Here is a 17,399-nt window from a genome sequence, read left to right as displayed (position 1 = left end):
TGCTCATTACCCCCTTCAGCCACTTGGAGAAAATCCTGAAACTGAAACATGCACCCAATATTCGGGTTTCCAATAAAAGAGAACTGCAGGTGGTAAGATTTGGAAATCCTTGCCCCAGTCATCCCACAACCCTATTAAACATGTCTGCTGCCCTGGAGTTTTTCTGAGCCCTGAGAGCTCTTCAGACACTGTGCTCTAGGGTAATAATTTCACTATCTGAGACAGAGAAAGCAGAGTTGCCTGGGGCATCTGCCAATAACACAGGGACGTGACAAGCAGAATTTACATTTTTGTTTTTGGGCCTTTCTTTTTAGTGACTTTTTTAAAGTCAAGCTTTGATAATCTAGCAGTAGTATTGATCAATTTAATTTTCTCAAGTTGGTTACATATTGCAATTTTTAGAGTACATTTCTGTGAGTATATGTAACAAATATTGGATTTAATTTGACAGAAATGGATATTTTTATGAAATTTTTCGAGGATGTATAACAAAAATGAAAACTGACAATGCTGTGGCACCTTTGTCTGAGTTTTAGAAAGTTAAAAGACCTATTGAGAGGTCTCAAATATTAATTCTCACTTCCAGCTAATGTAAGAAATACATTTGGAATATGATAATAAGAAAAATAACTACCCACTTCTTATGCAGAAAAGTTTCAAATTTTTTTTCACAGGAAAGAAATAAATCAGAGAAAAAATAATATTCTAATAAAGTCTGAGATGTTATTGCAGTCATATCATACAGCAATGGTATAATGGATTATGAATGATGAATGAAGGCAATAAGATTAGATCATTTAAACCAGCTCACCATACACAGGGCTTTCCAGCCAAAGCTGGTGTTGACATACTTTACAGTCTTAACTGAAGAGAAGGCAAGCAGCTGAAGTCTACTGATGGTCTTGTGCTTTGAGAATTTTTTTGCATATCTGCAACAGAACTATCTTGGCTTTGAAATCAGTACATAAGAATAGAATGGGGAAAGAAATCCATGGAGGAAACTCAAGCTGAACCTGAATGCTATTTTAAGCAGAGGAAGGCAAAATCTCTGCATGGAATATGGACAAAACCCTCTGAAGCGGGCTGATGAACATCTTCCTGGTGCTTAAGAGCAGAATACATAAAACAGTCAGATGAAGTCAGTAATTCTGTAAAATGACCATGATATACTTTAAAAACAGAGCTACAAACAAAAGCAAAGCGTATGACAAGTTCTGGAGTTGAAATACATGTTGCAATCAATTGGTTGATGCTGGCCTAAGGTGTGCCTGGTGTGGGTTGCAGGCAAGGAAGCAGCAACTTGGGTTGGGTTTTGTTTCCCGCACTATCTCCCTAAGAAAGAGCAGCGTTGAAAACACAGCCTTGCCCCAGTAGCAGAGAAGTGAAGGCCATTGACCATATAGAACTTTATGTTGTGATTATACTGGCCAGTCAGACCTAGGAAAATGCACAACAGAACTGCTGGATATGAATGCACCAGGATTACATCTACAATGTTTCATTTACATTGGTATGGCTTGTGTGGAGAGGACAATCAAGCAGAAAAGAGAGCTTAATTCAGACCTTATGGCTGCTTTAACATGAAAGTGAAGAGAAAATTCTCAAGAGGGGCTCAGAAGTTTGTAAGGACTCTGTCTGAGAGTCAGAAAAACAATGATAATTATTCATCCCTTTCCATCTGTATGCAGACTTTTCAAAATACACGTTATTGAAACATGATCTTGACACCTGTGTATATAATCAGTTTCAAGTCCAGGGCAAAAGACTGGCATTTCACAAAGTTCCTTATTCCATGCCATTATGAGCATATATAACAGTATATAACAGTAATGATAATGAAAACAAAGAAAAGAAATTCAGGGCTATAGACAGACTATAACTTGCACACAGCATTTATGCAGAAGGATTACTTCACTTCATGTCTTTACAGTGGCTATGGAACTCTTTGTAACTCTTAAGCAATATTAGCAGTGCTGAGTGAGATGATTTATGTAGCACAGCTGAAATGATGGAAGTCTAGAGATGTGGTCTACAGTAAGCCAGACTGGACTGCAGCCAGGATACTCCATTAAGTAACACTACTGGAAGCTCATGAAAAGCAATCTTGGGATCTTTAATGACTGCAGAGGAGCAAGCTAACTGCTTTGCAACTCATCTGAAAAGCAGTTCATCACCACAGTGGAGACATTCAGTCTTACAGCCAAGGCAATCTTGAGTGTTTGGGAGATCTGGGTCTGACTCCCACTCTGTGGAACAGAGAAGAAATAAATTCAGCTTTCCAGAACTCCACTCCTGCCATGACACACATGGCCCCAATCAGCCTCTGTGCCTTCTAGCTTTTGCCTTCTTTGTCAAAAAAGCAGAAATTGGATGTGATGAGCTGTGTTTGTACACATCTATCCCTATGTGACCCTTTCATTATTGGGAGTCGTTCCTGCTCTGGGGAACCACCTTCTTAGGCTGGGGCAATGTGGTGGCGCTTTGCATCATGTCCCTAGTGTGGGGGAAACAGTAGAAAGTGACAGGTACTTCAATAGGTAACCACAGGGATAACCCTGATGAAGGAAGGGTCTTCCTGGTGGATGCTGGTGGCCTGCACTGATGGCTATTCCAACACAGAGGGCCCCAATGCCAGGCATGCCTCAGTAGAAGACCTTGTCTCCACAGCCATAGCTGAGGCTCAAAAGCAGAAGAGACGCTCAGCACTTCAATGCAAACATGAGAGGGATAAATATCACTAAGAAAGAGAGCAGGGCTGAGGTCAAATACGAGTGACATTTGATGGGTCTGGTCTGGTCTGGAAGCATGGGTAAAAGCTAAAGTATCCAGACGATAGAACAAGGGCTTATGAAGAATAAGTCAGAAATACTGAGGGACTTGCTGCTAGACATATTAATCTGGAATTAAATAATGTTATGTATTTCAAAGGAGGCATAATAAAATCCCCAGATACATTACTATAAATCATCTAATTTTAACCCCCTAAAATATTCATATTTCTAAAGTGGTCTGATAGTTAAGTCTAGAGATAGGGCATTCAAAGATTTAATTTAATTAGCTGTAGAATTATAGGCATTTAGTATAAATCAAGAGAGGCAGCTGTAGTGGTTGCCTAAGAATAACATTTAAGACTTTAAGCTCATTCAGACTCAAATTTTCTAATCACAAACTGCCAGTAAGCTTTTGAAATAGGTGCTACTATATGAGCTGGGAAACAGAAGAAAATACTTCAGAATTAATCATATTAAATTAATCATATTAAACTCAGCTGATTAAGGAAAAGAGAATATAAGAAAGCAGTGACTCTTAGGAAAACAAAAACACTAAAGAGAGTGGACCAGAAGGACGGAGAACTGTCCCACACTAATTCTTTATCAGTAGAAATGCAGTCAACCAAATAGTTACAATAGATTTGGATTACTATGCTGAGATGAAACAGAGAGAGAAAATACATTTATCTGAGTTCTAATAATATATTTAACATAAAGAAAAAGTGATTGGGTTATTTCTAACAGGTGTTTGAAACCTTTGAATAAAGAAACTCTCAATCATCTTCAGAAAACATATTCATAAGGTCAAATTGCCTGTAGTAGGTTGTTAGAGTAATACGATAAATTAAATAAATGGTTATTTCTCCTTTACAATAAGAATAGCTGACAAAAATGTCAATATTTCTCTCAATTTTTATGAGCAGATGAAATATTTAAGCTAGACATTGAACATGGGAATCTGTACCTTTTCATTTGTGTAAAATGGTCAATCTGAAATACAATTAGTCTATACAGAAAAACACAAGCTAAAGAAACCAAAAATACAGTGTAAAACCAGACACCGCAGTTTTGAAAATAAACATTAAGTAATGGAAAGTGCATGTGTTCAGACAGCATTGTGTGATAAGTTGCCAGATGGAGCCCTTGAGGGCATAAAGGAAGTGTCTTGGGATCTCACTTCTTCCTCTGTGCCCAGGTGTATGGATGTGAGCTGATAAGAGTGAATTCAGCCTTTAAAAGCCCTATTAACATCCCTCTAGTAGTTTTCCCTGTTCTCCTGTGGTGGTTTTGGCTGGGGTAGACTTAATTTTCTTCATAGTAGCTGGTATGGGGCTGTTTTAGATTTGTGCTGAAACCAGTGTTGATAATAGAGAGATGCTTTAGTTAATGCTGAGCAGCTCTTCCACAGAGCCAAGGGCTTTTCTGCTTCTTGCAACAGCCCAGAGAAGGCTGGGGGTGTTAAAGAATTTGGGAGTGGGGCACGGCTGGAACAGCTGACCACACTGACTAAAGGGACATTCAAGACCATATGCTGCTGTGCTCAGTATGCAAATTTGGGAGAAGGAGGAAGGAGGAGTGATGGTGTTGGTTAGAGCCTGGTGCTAATAACACCAAGGTTGTGGGTTTGATCCTTGCATGGGCCACTCACTTAAGAGCTGGATTCAATGATCTTTGAGAGTCCCTTCCAAGTCAGAATATTCTATGACTGTCTTCCCAAATGTTGGAGTTCTACTTTCCTGGAGATGGCTGAACACCCGTCTGCCCATGGTAAGAGGCAAAATAATTTATTGTTATGTTTTGCTTGCACATCCATTTTTATTTGACCTATTAACCTGTCTTTATCTCATTCCATGATTTTTTGCTACACCCTTACTATTCTTTCCCCCATCTCACTGGAGTGGGGTAGGGAGTGAGTGGCTGTGTGGAGCATGGGGTTAAACCATGACACTTGGAGTTCTCCCTTTTGGTAAGCATTCAAAGGAAATTTATGCATAGCATCGGAAAAGTGTGCAGAAGACTCTCTGTACACATATGACCAAAACAATTGAACAAATGGATGGAATCTGGAGCAAGAGATATTTCAGAAAACTGGTCTTGGAGCAAGAACCATTTCAGAAAACTGGTCTAGGAGAGAAGAAGTGACTTCTGTGGGGCAGCAACTGTGGGACTCAATGGCATAAATGATCTGTGGGCCAGGAAGTTGTAGGCATATTTCCTTATACATTTTGTACACATAGGCAGGATACCTGTGGTCTCTAGAGGAAAGCTCACTGAAGACAGTGGTTGTATGTCTAGAGTCCCTCTCAAGTCAATGGAGTACTTATTCATAAGCACTCCAAGGGCAGCTTCTTTTTATCTCAATGTAGGGGACTGGAAAATAGGTCAGATTGTTCACACTTAAAAAATGCGTATTTCATTCATGTGGATGAAAGAGATCTGTCTGATACAGTCTATATGGATTTCCAAAATCATTCAGCAAAGTTCTTCCACAAAATTTCCTAAAGTATCTAAATGGGTGTAGGATAAAATTTGTTGCATGAATAAAAAACTGATTAAACAATTGGAATAAAGGGTAAGAGTAAATGGCCAATTTTCACAGTGGAGGGAGGTCACCAGTGGAGTCCTACAGGGCCATGCTAGAACTCATGCTGTTTAACATATTCTTAAAATGCTGTGAAGCAGTGGCTGTGGAGGTGTGGGTGGTGAAATAGCAAAGTCTATTGAGAGTACTGGGTTGTTCAGGGTCAGAAAGTTGTAGACCAGCTGTGCATAAAGGTATAAGGACCTCTTAAATCTGAATGACTGGGCATCATAACTCAGTGTAGAGAAAGAAACAATGAGGAAAAACTTCTGATACAAAGTTGGGCAATTTTGTCTGATATTACCCTTTAGGACCAAGATCCTAGGTTTCTAGTGGGTAAGTAGAGAATTCCTTGAAAATCTTAGCAAGAAGGAATTATGATCAAAAAAACAAATTTCCAGAATAAAGAACTATAAGGATAAGAACACAGATCAAACCAGAAAACAACATGATGCTTTGAAAAGCAATGCCGGAGAGAGACAGAAGGTTATGAAATTGTGAAGGGCAGGGTTAGACCATTCCAGAAAGACTTTCTCTCTGTTCCTGTAAAAGAACAAGAAAGCATCAATTGTCATTCAGAGGTAGTATGTTCATAAAAACAAAATTAAAGCAAGTTGTTTTTCACACAGCTTATATTTCAGCTGTGGAATTTCTTGCTTCAGATTGATGGGGGTTTACATAAGTGCTTACAGTGATCCGAAAAGCAACCTGTCCAAGGAAGAGAATACTTTTCTTTCTAGGGTAATTATTTGCAAAATAAATGAATAGTAAAACTGTCCCAAAATCCCGAATGTATTGGCTTATGAAACCACTGACCTGCAACTTGTAGAATGCTTGGAGAATATTTTAGTAGTATCATAGATAGCCAACAGCTTTTCAAACTCATCCTTTGGCATCTGCTGTCAGCCATTGCCACAGAAAGACACTGGGCTGGATAGATCTTTTTCTCAACTCACTCTGGTTGCTCTTATATAATATAATGTGAATAAAAGGACATTCTTGACAAAACTTTGTCTTTTGTACTACAGTGACTTCCGTGCTTAGTGTTAGAATTGTAAAAGTACACCTCAAATGTGACATAGAAAACTGAGTAATTTCTAAGAAGGACAAAATGCAGAATGGAATAAAATGATGACAAAAGCAAAAGAAAATATTTGAAAGAACAAACACACACACACACACACACACACACACACACACTCTCTGTCTCTCTCTCTCTCTCTCTCTCTCTCTGCTGTAATGGTTACCAGATCTGCAAAACACAGGAGTTGGAAAATGGAGAAACTAGGATTGACAATGCAGTGAGTTCTTTAAAAGAAATAATAAGCTCACACTGGGCTGCACAGAAACTAGTTCCCTTGACTACCAAATACTTTTAGAATGGAAATAAACCCAGAGGTGACTTAGAGAAAGAGCAAGTGCAGAAAGAGGGGAAAACAGAGAATCCAATTAAAATGCACCAAGAGGCTGAAAAGATTCATGAGGACACCTCAGATGATGTTATGCAAAAGACTGGGCAACGAGTAGACTTCATTGGGCCAGCATGAATGCACAGAGTGAAAAAATGGTAAGAAATCATTGCCACTGTGCAAAGTACCAGAGATAGAAACGCTGGGGGGCTGTGACCATTTGTGATGCACCCAGCAGAGCTTGACAGCAACTGGCAACTGATGTATTTAAACATGGAAGAAAGCACCACCTGCTGATAATTGATTATTACAGTTGTTCTTTTGAAGCTAACAAAAGTAAAAAACACATTTTCCAGCACTCTGGTGAATCACACTGAGGTAGTAGTCATTGAACACTGCATTTGCGATGAGTTCATTTGAGATAATGGGTCACCATTCACATTGGGGGAATTTTTAAGGTTTTTAAAGTACCAGGGTTTCAGATGCATCTGGTAGTTCTTATTGCTGATAGTTTTATGGGCTGGTCAACATTATTAATAGCCCAAAAGATTTTAATTCAGAAAAGATCTTCCTTGAGGTTTACTGACAAGCCCCTGTGGAATCAAATGCTTTACTGGCTGGGATGCTAATAAGCTGAAAGCTCTACTCATAAGTCCCATGGCATGTTCCCTCTACAGCCCAGAGCTGCAAATAACAGCCAAGTAGCACAGATGGGAGCAGAGTGGGAAAGGAGAGAGCAAGCCCAGCATGATCATTCGAGAAACTACAACACAGCTCTAGGTACCTCGGAGATAATGGCATGACTGGTGTTATCCTTGTGTGGAAACAGCATTTGTGGAAAAATTCACTTTCTCTGCAATACAGGTAGAAAATGGAGCGCAATGAGATTAACCTCAGATGGTAGAAGACAGCCCTGGCCATGCAACTACTCTTCTGCTCTGATAAAAATCTTATTCTTGATCCTCAAACAGCATCTGAAAAAGTCAACAGCTACAATCTCACCATGACTTTAAAGCCACCCACTATGCAGAAGGGAAATGACTCATACCTGAGCATCAAGTGATACAAGGGAACTATACCGTGTCACTCAAAAAGTTCAAGCCCAAAGATCTGACATTTTTATGTTGTGATTACACAGAAACTTTGGTAAGAGCATTTCCAGTTTTATGTCATTTTCATGCATCATTAGATAACTGGTGCAACATCATTAGGAGAAAACCTCTTAAAATTACTCCAGGAGATTGTTTTCTGCTCACTCAATCAGCACAGGTGCTGAGTTCAGATGCTGAGAGCAAAGGGTGTTTTTGAAAGCCCAAATTAAAAAAACTGTTTAAGTTTTACATGCATGGAGTGCCATTCAAGTGAGCAGTCAGAATAATACAAAATATAGGTCAAATAACAAATATGAAAATAAATGTGAAAAGTTAAACTCAAATCAGAAGTTCACAGCTGTGCTGTGGAAGGGTTGGGGAAGTTTTGTTTTGTTGAGGTGTATCTCCTTCATCTCACAGATGGAGCGGAAACCCTGTGATCCCAAAGCCATGCCATAGATTTTACCTCACATATACATTGCCTCAACTAAGAATTCATTTAAATTAAGAGCATGGAATATTACAAAGCAATGCATTCAGGTAGGAAGGTGATTACAGTACCCTGTAAAATGGTTTACTTGAAGAATAGGCCCCTTATATTGCAGGATCGGGTTCTTTTCCTTATCCTTAACACTTTCTCTGGGAGCAATCTGGCTGATAAACCACTTGGTATATGAGCTAAATGACTCTTTTGATTCCCCTGTCTCAACTAAATATCCACTGAATGCAGTAGAAGCTTAGACATCGAGAGCAGAGGAAGACACTCATGTAACCACCTAAACTCAGGTATCTTAAGCTGTCATGCATTATGACTTTTCCTCTTCTCCTTTGTGGCTGCTCTTACCCTCTTGCCCTTATTTAGCATAGTTAAAATGAGTAAAATTGTGATTCATTGAAATGAGTGGAAATCAACTACTCATTTCGTTGTTTGCACAATCTGTTTCCAGTCCCCTTTCCTCTGTCTAACTGGGAAAGCCGGGGGTATTTTCTTTTTTATGTTTGTCAGATTCTAGCATAACGGGAGCCAGGAAGCAACTGGCTTTTTGGACTGAATCACAGTAAAATATTATATTATTGATCTTAAAGTGCTTGTTACATGTTAGATCCTACGTATGTCAAAACAGCAGAACTTGCCCCTGCTTATGTATGTGTAAAATTGCAGTGTGACATTTTCACCTGACAAATATCAGACTGGAGAATATGAAGGTGATCATGTGTGTTTGTATATATATATATATATATATACATATATATATACACTCAAGCACACACATATACATGTAAATTAATTTACTGGAACTGTGTTTATAAAATTTCTGTCCTTTTTAATTACAAATTAGTCATCCATATTTTGCACAAACAGCTGCACTTACATTAATTTTTTGAGAATAGTGTGGTCATTTAATTTTAATTAGCAGCAATACGTTTTGCTGTTGTTATTATCTTTTCCTAATAACCTGTTGTTCTCAAAGCTTTCTTTAGCCCTCAGGAACTTCTTCAGTTTTCTATTCAAATATTGATGAAACTTAACCCTGGTTGGTTTTCACATCTGACAAGATCATAACTCGATGTGTACTATTATCCATTAAAAATCACTTAAGGCAATTGCTGTTACCATTGTAACATGATAAACCTGACAATAGACTGTTAGTTGAAAAGAAAGAACCCAGTAATTTCATTTATTTTCTATTGCTTAAAACATCTGCAGTGACGTAAAAGAAATGTCAAGTTAAAAATAACAATTCATGGGTCATGGTATCAACTGTGATTTCATTACATTATGTCTGAGCAGACTAAAGCTGCTCTGGCATTCAGATTTTAGGTGAGCTTGTAAATGAAGAAAAGTTTAATCTATTTCAGTTCAAGATTATCAATTATTTAAATACCTACGCAGAGTCTTCATTTTCCCCACACTGCTAAAATGAGAACACAATGTATTCTGCACGGTGGGAGGCAGGTAAGTGCTGGTGAGCTCTGTTTGCAGTCTGAGCCTGCAGCCTCTGCACTAAGCCGGGGTGGGATGCTGGGAGCCTGTGGCTGATGAAGTGCTGAGGATGGCTTGCTAGCCAGCTGGGGAAGCTGGACATCAGCTCAGTATCAGCATTGTGCCAAGGGGGCTTCCTGCGTTTTGTCTGGGAGATGTGCTGCACCTGCAGACAAGGCTTACCTGCGCCTGCCAGAGCTCCCCTGGGATGGTGTGCCTCAGTTCTGGGAGAAATGCTGCTTGAAAGAGAGATCTTCCAGGTCCCTTCTGAACACCTCTCCTCCTATGCTGAAAGTCAATTATTACAAAGCATATTATTACTTTTATAGTAAGTAATACACAATTATTACTTTATCAGTTAGAAAAAAAGAATTTATGAATACAAATTGAAAGAGCTGGAATTCTGACAAAAATCCAGCAGAGGAAAGTACATATAACACCTTACCCCTTCATTGCATTTATGGCAGTTACATTGCAGTACCTATGACTGACAGGACCTGGTAATCTCACGTTCTGTTCTGAGATACCTGCACCAAGAAAGAAAGGGAACTTTTACCCTTATTTCAGAACTATGTTGCTTTAAATTAGCAAACCTTTGGGACTGACCTTACTTTAAGGGAACAAAAATTGCCACCTCCTCAGTGAGAGAGACAAAGATGAAATCTAGAAGAGCTGGTATTTCAAGACATCCCTTGCTTTAAGCTATCTCCAGGAAAAATGAAGCTTAAATGCAAGAGTGATGTAGGCACTTCAGAAATCCCCATACAAAAAAGGACAGATGCTCAGAGATATGGACAGTTATAGGCACCGATTTCAGAATGTATCCACCAAGTGTCACTGCCCAGAATTTGGGAAAAATGGATCTCATGTTTAAGAATGACACAAATAATAAAAATTTAAAACATTTGCAAGCAGAAAAAAATCCATATACCAAGAAGAATTTCACCAGGGTTATTTTCTTCCCTGAAAGCATCATGTCTGCAGCTAGTGCTTGAGTGCATGCACAAATTAAGTTTACAGATTTCATAAAGCAATTTATTCTACTTGAATGTAATAGCAGTAATTTTTCATGTAAGTCAGCAAAATACAATCCCATAAAGGAAAAAGTACTGCCATTATTTTAAACTCTATTGTTCTTATTCTATCCAAATGTGAACTGAAGCTAAATAATTTACTGTGTAAATTTCATTTTTAATTTTATGCCATAGAAAAAGAAAAGACAGAATGAGAGAGAGAGGGAGAATCTTCAAAGCTCTAAATCCTTGTATACTAATGTCTCAACAGTAAAATAATCTAAGGAGTGTGCTTCAGCAAAAATGATTGCTAGGATCTATAATAGGATTGTTTTAACTCAATAGCGTTTTATAAATTTTTGATTCACTCTGGGTTTTTGACAGCTTGCCAAGTTACAGTTTTTATCTGATCATCTTTGCATTAATAATACATTACAATAAGTTTTGCTGAAAAGTGGCCACTTTTTTCTCACTGAATACTTTACTTTTGCCATCAAAATATTGACTTGAGTTTATAATCAATTCCTGTTTGGCTTGATCATGCTTAGCACGAAACTAAAATATTTGCTGCTAGACAGATGCCAATACAAATGCCATCATTGTCGTACTCTAACGAATTCCATCAGCTGCTAAATGATCTGCCTTGCAGGTTGCAATATGTATCACACTGAGGCCCAGAGCTTCAGACACACCAGGATGTGAGTAGTTGTACTTACACGAAGCTCCCATTCCTGTCCTTCAGGAACACTTCCTCCCAGCAACAGTATCTGTTTCCATACAGACATCCTCTGAGTCAGCTGTAGCTTGCCCACTGACTAGATTTAATCAAGGCAAAAATATTAAATATAGAAAAAAATGCCAGAAATCACTCTAGTCACCTTCTGCCATCTTCTGAGGCATGAATGAAAATTGACTTTCAAGAAAAAAACCAAACCAACCACTAGAAAAGGAACTTACTTCTCAAGAGATTTTTCAGAAAAAAATTAAGCTAGTTGCAATTCACATATCTTTATATTCCATCATAATTATAACATTTATATACAGATTAATTATACTTGATTAGTATCAGGAAACATAATAGTCTGAGAAATACACTGTTTAACCTAATTCAGTAAACTTACTTCATGAAGACATAGCACAAATTACCCCCTCCCTTGCACTGGCATGCCATTTGGAAAACCCCATCCTGTTCTGGCATATCAGTCCCAGACGCTGAGTTTGCCCCGCCAGAGGAACTGAGCCAGAATTCTTACCATTTTCTCTTTCTGCCTTCAACATTGAAAGCACAGCTCTTGGAAAGGTCCAGGACTGGCACTCAGCCAAAGTTCTGCACTGTTGGCAAGAGTCTGCTTTGCCACATGGCCCAACCAGAGAAGGCAAGCATGCACACCTCTAGAAACTCCATGATGTGATGATGATGGATAGTAGGTACTCTCGGAACAGGGGAAACCTTGCCACACTCTCGGCTACTCCCTTTGTGAGTAATGGTAGTGACTTTTCTCAAGCCCCAAGATGACAACTGCAGAAAGTGAGAACATAACTGGAGAATATAAATGTTGGAGTCTGTCCTAAACAAATCTGTGTTAAGGTCCATCTATCTGAAAGGCAAAGCAAGCATGCAGAAGTGGCACAGGCACAGAGCCAGTGCCAAATACCCTACCTGACCCTCATAACACTGTCTTTTCTGACATACATCTCTCTTTGACATGGCTGAATGCTCTGATACTTCGTCACCTTGTGGGGTTCTGGAATTGACATAAAGTGTTGTTCATCTCATGCCCAACTTATATATTTGAAAAGAGTGAGGAAATTAAAAACTGGCATGTGCAGGCACTGCAAATCAACAGATTGTGTATGTCAAGACATGCCTTAGAATTTGATAAAGTCACTCCTGATGTCCAGCCATTATTTGTAATTAACTACTACCTTCAGGTTGACCAGTTTAAAAAAATACATGAAAATATGAGTTTACATTTAAACACAATTACACATTATATTTATTGCTTAATATAGTAAATTTCTCCTCTCCCCCAGGCAACAGGCAATTGCTCTGAGAAATAAAATATATGTGAGCCACTAAATTATGCAGGCCCTTTTAAGCACTGCATACATCTATAGTGTCCCAGTTGCAGTGACACTACAAATTATAACATGGCAATATGGCCTTTATAAAAGCTATTTTGCTACGTCTGGTCATTACACAAGTACTTTCAGAAATATGTTTCATTTTTCCAAAACTTAAATTCCTTTCAGAAAAGCATGCTAAATTTTGTCTATGAAAAAGCCAGGGTTGGCAGTCCTGTGGCACATAAGAAAACCAAGTGCCTCAAGTCTTAGCTCAAGTGATCTCGGAGAATACACTCCCTTTATATAGTTTCATCTCACTTGGGGCAAACAAGGAAGACAAAAATGTGAGTTTGCTGCAGCTGCTATCTCCTGCCTGAAAGTGACTGTCAATCAGCTTGAAATGAAAGGAAGATGCATCCCTCTTGTAGCAAGGCAAAAAAGAATATAGCGGGAGCTTACTAAATCAAGATAGTGAAAAGCATCATTTGGAATTAAAATTGGAATCAGCTGGGCAATGACCTTCTGCCATGCCTGTGATTAATCAATACTTCTATAATGAATCAATTAATAGATGATAGCTGCTATATCTATTATGAAGGTCAAACGGCAGAAACAAAATTCAATTGAAATAAATAAGCCTACACATATATATCAGTGAAAAAATTGCTCTGGAATGCTGAAAAATAAGTGTTCATTATTTTTAATGTATGCTTTCCATTTGCCAGGGTTGGGCTTCCCAGTCCTCAGGGCTGGGTGAAGGTGGCAAATGGATGCTGCTGCAGTGAATGCTGAACACATGAGTGACACATGGGACTGACTTAAAAATTACCTTTTGTCCCACAAAACAATAAAAAGATGACAGTTTCAGATTCATTCACATCACTGTCTTTTTGCAAACCCACAACAGTAACTCTGTCACTGATACAGCACACAGCACTCTCCATTCCAATGCAGGCAAGCATAACCTACATGGCAGCAAAGGAAGTCTGGAAGCAAGAAATGCCATCCTGATTTCCCTTCCGACAGTATAATTTGTATTTTTCAGATTTGAGGGAATCAGTAAATTCACTGAGACAATGGATGGGAAATAAAAAATTAAACCTCTCTCTCACTGTCATGTGCATACAAAATGAGAATTATCAACCCAATGCAATCAAGCATATGGAAAACTATTTCATTGTTTATACAATAGAAGCAAAAAAGGTCATTTAGCCCTGGCTTTCCAAACTCAGATTTGCTATATTATTTTCCAATAGGAAGGATTAGTTGGTTTTGGTTTTACTTTCTATTAAAACATCAAAAGAGCTCACTGGTGTCCCTTCATCTGTGAACCCTCATCAGACTTGAGCTGAGCTAGAAGGCTGGTACTTCGCATGTTGCAAAAAGGAAACCTTCTGGTTTTAACAAAGTGAAGAAAAATGACCAGAAATAGCAAAAATGCATGAGATATTAGCTGGAAATACATGATCAGGAATTGCTAATACGAACAACACTGCTGATCATTTCATCCTTTTGTCAAAGGAGAAAGACACTTTCTGTTTTGAGGGTTGTTTTTATTTCACCCTGTTGAAACAATCATTCTTCCATTAATGTACACTGGTCATGACATTGTTGGTTTGTTTATGTGATTTCCTAGCACTGCGGATATCTGTGATGCTTTGTCCAAGCATCCTGACAACTCATTTTCTCTGACAGCAATCATTCCTATCACAAATGCCAGTGGAGAATGTTACAATGGAACAAAGTGAAATTTGGTGCTTTTCTAACCATGCATCATTGTTACAGTGATTGAAGGTCAAGCAACAGGACTACACAGGGTTTTGTATGGCTGCAGCAACACTAGCAGTGAGTGGTTGATGCCCAGGAAATCACCTTTTATTGTTTCCTTTTGTGTTACACAGATCCATGCATTTTTCTGTACACTGACTTGACCTGTGGTGAAGTATGTGTCATCTGAAAATCGATACCATGGTCCTTTTGCCTTTCTCTGCCTCGCAGGTCAAACAAAAGGAAGGTGTACTTGCTTGTCTGTTTTTTTAAAACTTTTTTGAGAGTGTTCACCTGAAACGATCCAGTGAGTAACAAAGAAACACAAAAGGAAGCAGGTTTCATTAAAAGGAAAAGTATGCAGAAACATAATGAGTTTGTCTTGCATTAAATGAGGAGCTGACTCACACAATAGAGGAGGGGATCAAAATCCAGGTACTTATAAGAATATCACAAGTTCTCCTCTTTGGCCTGAGTCAACATGGGCCTTTCATTACATTAGTGCATCTCATGGTGTTTTGTTTGAAACAATACTCTCAAATGCCAAGATGATCCCAACTTGGCTCTAAATCACGCCTCCTCCAGCTTCTGAGTCAGACAGCAGCCTCTGAGCACACAGAAGCAGCAGACAGAAACCAAAGTGGTTTTGAGCTACACAAATTTGTATCTTTAGCTGCAGATGTTGGGCAAAGTCTCTGTTTTCTAATTGAGCCAAAACAGTTTGTCTTCTGCTAGTGCCAAGCTACTCAAATGCAGGTCCTTAGTTTCCCACATTCACTGCATCTTGAGGAAAGAGAAGGATGTGAAATGTGTGATCCCCACTTTTGGTCAGAGGTGCAGGGAAACAGATGATTCTTTAGAGAAGCTGCAGAGGCTCTCTCCTTTTCTGCTCTGAATTTCTTGCTTAACTTCCTTGTTCACACAGTTTCTTGCTGCTGGTGCCAGCAGTTCCACTTTAAATGGAGCTTTACCATGGATATTTCACCCTGTCTGCCATTCTTCCTTGGACTAACATTTGCATGGCAGATGGTACAAATGGCCCAGCAAATATTTACTGGATGAGTGTTAGAACGGCAAGGCAAAGCAGAACAAAACAAAACAAAACCACCCCAGCTGCCAGACTGATGACTTTCTGGCACCATATTATGTACCACCAGTGAACAGGATGGGGAAAACACCACAGGAAGATAATTGATGTTGAACTTACTGGATTTTTCAGAGTACTTTCTGAATCTTTTTATTTGGAGCAACCCCAGAGGGCAAGTACAAGGACAAGAACTTTTCCCTTTCCTTCTCAGAGTCTGCCTTTTTCTTGTTGCTTAGGTGAAAAAAAAAAAAAGTATTGTGACAGATTAATATAGTCCCCTTTTCAAATAAAAACCAGTCATATCCGGTATCAGAGCTGTATTAATTACAGTGAATAGATTGAGCTCCTTGCAAATGGAGTTTCTGCAATTCTCATGGCAAAGTCTGGGACAAATATCTTACAGATTTAAATAATGATAGAAGCAGAGGAAGGTGATCAATGTTAAGAATAACCCATGGCTTTTGGAGGCACTTACTTGTTAAGGCTTATCAAGGGAAGAGCAGAACAGTGAAGTACCTGTGCAATGAAGTTGCTTTTTAATTTCCATGTTCCTGTCAATCACTATCCCTTTATTTTGCCATTTCTTTGCTAGCTGAACTAACTGGGTGTGAACATATTTGATGGTGAAGGACAATGAAATGCCAGGAAGTCTTATGAAGCAAAATCCTTTTTCTTCACCACAGTGATTCTCTATAATATAATTAACAGTGCAGAAGCAGTTCAAATTATATTACTATTCAAATGGATGTTATTTTCTAAGCAGGTTACATAACCCATAATTTAAAAACATTCTGTTAATATTCCAAGCAGAAAATAAAGAAAAACTGAAAAACAGAAGCCAAAAATATATGGGCCACCATTCTGAAAAGCATTTCAGCAGATGGTCAAAAGGAAAATTTGTATAGAATGGGGCACAACAGAAGGAGATGGAGCTCATCTAAAATTCTTGTTCCAACTGGAAGTTTGAACCATCTGAAAATCAAATTATGTTTATCCTACAGCTAATTTTTAATTGAAATTATTAAGTCTAAGAAATATTTAGATAATAATGGTTTTTGTATGTATATTTGTTCAAAGGAAAACAAATTTTCCTTCTCCCATCAGTCCCTCAGGAAATATTTAATTTCTCTTTGAGCTTAGGAGCAGGGTATATAGAAGGAGAATGTACACACAACAAATATAAGTAAAGAGAAAAAAGAAAATTCTGCAATTGTGTTTTGCCCATTTATCTTGCACTGTAAACTGTGAAATAAATGAGAATATGCCATGAACTGGAAAAGGGAAAAACAATACAGTCCTGATTAATGTAGTTCACCCAAAGTTCTCCTCTTGATCTTATGGCATTTCAGAAGACACTGTTCATTAGTTGCTAAAGCTAAAAAAATGTCACTGTATCCTCAGTGCCAAAAGAGAAGTGAAGAATTCTTCCACTGGAAAACCAAAGCAACTACAAAGTCTTTACACAAAGGCTACAGAGAGTAGGGCTGGTTTGGGGTCCTCTCTCCAGGATTTCTTTCATGACTTTCAAACAGATCTTGCTTTCCAAACTCATGTGTCCGCATGCTAAACCTGACAGTATCAGGGTTCTCATCTGAACTCAAAACAGCAGCATCAGATATAGGCAGATTC

Source organism: Motacilla alba, chromosome 1A (genome assembly GCF_015832195.1).
Source record: "Motacilla alba alba isolate MOTALB_02 chromosome 1A, Motacilla_alba_V1.0_pri, whole genome shotgun sequence".
NCBI lineage: Eukaryota > Metazoa > Chordata > Aves > Passeriformes > Motacillidae > Motacilla > Motacilla alba.
This window is presented reverse-complemented; position numbering follows the sequence as displayed.